The sequence below is a fragment of the Triturus cristatus genome, chromosome 2_2, assembly GCF_964204655.1.
Source record: "Triturus cristatus chromosome 2_2, aTriCri1.1, whole genome shotgun sequence".
NCBI classification, from domain to species: Eukaryota; Metazoa; Chordata; class Amphibia; order Caudata; family Salamandridae; genus Triturus; species Triturus cristatus.
The window spans coordinates 564,614,450-564,619,771 of record NC_140582.1 but is presented as its reverse complement, the minus strand read 5'-3'; the positions used below and the strand labels follow the sequence as shown (position 1 = coordinate 564,619,771).

Sequence of the window (5,322 nt, the reverse complement as noted above, 5' to 3'; positions counted from 1 at the left end):
CTATCACACCAACTGAAACATTAATCATCAATGGACATAACCAAGGCCACAATGTAGGGCCACCAATGTGTTTTCCTCAAAACAGATGCAGTGTCCTGCGGGTACCACCTAGATAACCCCTGGTAATTTCTGCACCCGACACTGCGCCAGCAGCTGATAAATAAATCCCTCTTTTCAACCTCGTCCATTAAGAAGAAAAATTCAGCGAGACATACGAGAATCTGAAGTGATGTCTGAACACACAGCCGCGATATTCAAACTGAAGAAGCAGGAAAAGGTGTAAGCTTCGCAAGTGCTCTGTTTGAAGGGACTGACATTTTACTCTTTGCAGAGCACTAGCCTGGAGATCGAACCCTTGCCTGCAGCTCTCTTCTTTCACAATTTGCTGTACGCAATTTCCCTTCCAAGACTGATTAAAGGAAAAGAAGTTTCTAGAAATGACGGTGAAGACAGCAAAAGATCTAAGGGGCATATTATCAAGGACGGCGTTAAAAATTATCGCCGGTTTAGTGGCAGACAACTGCCGCTAAAGCGGCGATAATGGGCTTGATAATATGCCCTAGAAAATCCCACGGAAGTCCATGTTCTGGTGTGAACATGGACTTCCATTGGAATTCTCCAGGGCATATTATCAAGCCCATTATCGCCGTTTTAGCGTCAGTTTTCTGCAGCTATACCGGCGATAATTTTAACGCCGTCCTTGATAATATGCCCCTAATTACCCACAAACTGGGTTTCGAAGCTTCAGTTTCTAACTGTGATACAGACTTGGAGAAACTTAAGAAAGAAAATACAGTCCTAAAAAAGGATGTGGAGGAAATTTCTAAAGACAAACTGACTGATTTGGAGAGAAGCCAGTTTCTGGAGAAAATGCTTGCACTGGAAACTGAAAAGGAAAAGAACAGCCAGGAGCTTTCGGAGAAGAGGAAAGAAATCCTACATTTAAAAGAGAAGCTGAAGTCGAAAGATGGCGATGCCATAAACTCTCAGCTTAAAGCGAAGGAAGCCAAGAGGCGTGAACAACTGTGCAAGTCCCTTTCTGAAGAGACCGACAACCGGAAGAAATAACTATACACGGTCACCGCCAGATGTGTGGAGCTTGAAAACAGAGCCATTGCCAGTCAGGTTTCACAGGAAATTAGTGCAGGCCAAAGTGGGGCGGGCGGTAGTGGAACAAAATGTAATTGAAAGCCAGCTAAAAGATGCCTTGAAAAAAAAAACAACAGTAGCTTGTATATGACCAACAACGTGAGGCTGACGTTAAGGGATTGGTGTCCAGAATATGTGACTTGGAGCAGCAGCTTGAGACGGCACACCAAACACTCCAACATAAATCCAAAGAAAGCAGATCAGAAGGTCAGAAACTGGATGAACAACAAAAGTAATAATATGACCAGCGCTTGATGGAAGCACAAAACAGACCTCGAAGAAGAATGAAAAAAGACTGCTCAGCTGCAATTTGAAATTACTGAATTAAAAAGGAAATATGATGACAAAAGTCGAGAAACAGCGCATTTAAATAATGCCCTGCACTCGCAGCTTGCAGAAGAACATCAGCAGCGAGAAAATGGAAAAAAAGCGTATGGCAGAAAAAGTGCAGAGGCCGAAGACTGAAATAGAAATAACCAAACAAAAACTTGAAGAGGAAAATGAACTGTATGATGCCCTTTCATTTCAGGCTCAAGTTCTTTGAAAGTGTTTATCGAAACAACAAGAAGAAAATAAGAGGATCACCTTTCTGGAGCAACAGATTCAGATATGTTCGTCAGAGCTGGAAAACGAAAAGTTGGATAACCAGAACACACAACACCAGATATACAAAGTTCAGAAAGAGTTGCACAAGGCAAAAGAGCAAATGCAGTTGCAGCCAGTGAAGTACCTCCATGAATTTCATTACACTGAATCGCCTTATAATCTCCACGCCAATTTGGATGACCGTTTGAGGATCGGTACCCCGAATCCATCACCCCGGCGTTCAAACCTGCTGGACGAGAGCTTCCTGGAGTGTCCGAAGTGCAAGGTGCAGCATCCCACCAGCCAGCACAGAGAGCTCCAGGCACATATTGATTTCTGCGCTGACAATTGAGCCAAAAGGTCTTAAACTCGTACATGCACTCTGAAACTTTTTTACATGTGTTTTTAAACTATTTATTTTAAGTTGTGTGTATATAGGCCATCCCTGGCGATGCATTTTCAGATTATTTTTTCTGATAGTTTCTTCCTAAATTGGTCCTTTAATCAACTCGCAGGTGGAACAGCAGTCCCTTTAAATTGTTTTATATCTGTTTTTTTTTTATTTGTAATGAACTACTGAATTATGCTTGTTGCACTGTTGTATAGTATTGCAGTCCATGTAATAGCATGGAAGGCATCAGTAAAACTATAAGGTAGGCTATTTCTTCCTCTGAGTTCTTAAAATATACTTGTATACTTTGATTTAACCATGCACAAGGGGAGCGGAACAAACAAGGAACAGTTTACACATATCTGTAAAATCTTTTATATTTAAGTGAATCATCATTGTGCGGATAGAAAAAGCCAAGAGTGTTTCTCTTTAGAGGCTGGTATTTGCAAAAAAACTAGCTGTACTTGCCAGAAGGCAGTACTTATATTTATTTAGTTATGCTTTCAGTCTTTTTACAATTGCTCATCTGTGTGCCTGTATCTCATAGCCCAGCCATTTTGTAACTTGTATTAACATGAGTCTGATCTGTGCATTTTCTTCTGGTTTCTTTGGAAATAAATATTTGATTTATATGATGATATGACTTTTCTCTGTATGTATATATTGTGGCGTCAATAAAATTAATTAATTACTTGATCGGAAAAAAAAGAGAAATTCAATAAGTCTACTGTGGTAAATAATTTAATTACCGGGACTTAATTTGATACAGAAACATAATAAAAATAGCTCAGTAAATAAGAGGCAGAATCCGTGGTATTAGAGGTTCGGAATGGGCTTTATTCCAATGGACGATTTCGAAATCGTGGCCTCCAAGTTCCATCACCACGGAGGTTCAGGAAGTGAAGTACATACATTATTGATAATTATTCACTTTTATACAATAGGCATTACAGTGAAGTAAATGCAAGAGGCGTAACAATTGATAGCAAAGATAACATTTCACATGCGTAGCTGAAAGAGGCGTAATTGGGAGTAACAAGGAAACGTCATTGGTTGTGATGTCACATATGGGTGGACCTATGAAATAATTTCGCAATGTCAGCAGAAATACTTGGCAGAGATGCGCGCGCAGCAGTATGACGTGTGATTGACGTGCAACTAGGGGGTGAAGGGGACTTGACATTTAGCTCTACATGTGGCGACAGATGTCTGGAGGGTCAAGTCAACCTAATCCCAAATCATATCTAACATCCTATGTTTAAAGAACTATGTTATCCAAAAGAGGGGCCTTCTTGGAGTAGAATCTTATTCTATACTGACTATACTGACTGTTAGTGCGTGTGCAAGCGTCTAAGTGTCTACACTAGATGCGAGGGCAGGAATCTTCCATAGTAACAGGGCTATGAATTACTTGCATGAAGACAGAGAAACCGGGCCTTTGCTCGGTAGCTGGAAGAATGTTTACTTAAACTACTAGACAGGAATGCATTGGGCAGGGATCGGAGCAGATAATTTCGAAGGTGAAATACAGTTCTTGGCAGGCAGCAGGCTGATGTCAGGCTTCGTGAGCCGCGCAGGGAATGAGACAAAGTTCATGGTCACAGATGCAGGCTCAGACTGGAGCTTCAGAGGCAGAAAGCAAGAAAAGCTTGATGACAGAATCGGGGCCTACTTGCCTGGACTGTAAAATGGCATAAGTGAACCATATAAAGGCGGTGGCCTTTTGTACTTAGGAATGGAATATCCGGCCTATTCATGGCGGATCTGAAAGAGGACATGTTAACGGTGGACGCACATGTATTTGCGTCTTCATAACTGGAACTGGAGGGAACATACATGTACTTGTAACATGCACATAGAACCGTTGGGGTCCAAGATAGGGGACATAACTGACCAGAAAAATCCATATTTCCACATTCCCTCCTTGTCCCCTACTTGCCCGTCAAGAGATATCAATCTTCATCAATCCATTGATCTGTTCATATAGCATCATTTGTTCTTCTTTCTTCTTCCGGGATCTTGAACGAAAATCTTGATGTGGAATACACGATGTGGCACACAGACCACAAATCGCTGGTCCACATTGCAGGCATAGACAGCAACTGAATAGTATGAGAAGGCCAATACCTAGGAAGGATAGAACTCTCCATCCCCAGGCTGATAACACGCTCCAAAACCACCCGGACCAAGTCCAAGTGCCTGGATTCTGGTGTATCTGGCTCACAATCTTATGAAGGCGGGTTATGGCTTTATATACAGATGGCGAATTTTCTGGTATGAAAATGCAACAACTTGATCCGATGACCCTACAAGCTCCGCCCCTATCGGCCAGGATGACGTCAAGGACAAGACGATTTTGAAGCACAACAATCCGCATAGCAGACTGTTCTTCTGTTAAATTGCCTAAGGCGGAAATAGTTTCGTTCACTACTGCTTCAAGGGTTCTAGTTAATCTACGTATCAGCTTACTATTAGTAACGGTGCCTATATAGGGAAAGAGACCTTTATTGAAATCTGTGTATTTTTCCCATGCTGTTTCAGTGTAATCGACAATTGGGAGATCTCTCCTTTCTCTATTGTGTACTAAATGAGTATTTCTGTGATAATCAGGAGGAGCTAGGAAAACAGGTGGCAAAAGAAATCCAATGTAACAGGTACCATCCCAATCTAGAGGTAGGTGTACATATGCCGTCTGACCACATATAAAATAGGAATGGCGGGAAGCTCTAAATGTCGACTTGCCTTGATCACTAAATTCTATTACAGTGGTGCATCTACTATGGCCCATATGTATGGAACCATTCTTTCTTACACATAATTCACATTTTACTGGAAATACTGACATGGCGGGCAAACTTGGAGTGACTTCGGATTCGACATTCAAGATCAAGAGATTAAGCGTAAAATTACCTAATCCATATACTTCATTTTCTAGATCAGTTCCTGTTCTTTTGGGAAGTCCCTCCTTGTTGGGGTGGCAGACTTTAAGTAAAACTAAGTTCAGATTTCCCCATACCCAGTTGTCTTGATAAACTGCAGAATTTGAATCTAAGGAATTAATTAAGCTAAACCATGCTCCACAGGAGCCGTTGTGTGTGAACGGGTATGGAAAGAGAGGTAGAATTCCTTTATAATTCTGATAGGGAGGGAGTCGGCCACATATCCAACAATTTGTAGCATTGCTAACCTGATGGGAA

General features: G+C 41.5%; 1 pseudogene; it reads left to right on the top strand.

Annotated features, from left to right (window-relative positions):
• The first annotated feature begins 437 nt into the window (after window positions 1-437).
• Window positions 438-2,086, top strand: LOC146862514 (centrosomal protein of 55 kDa-like; annotated as a pseudogene).
• Window positions 2,087-5,322: the final 3,236 nt, after the last annotated feature.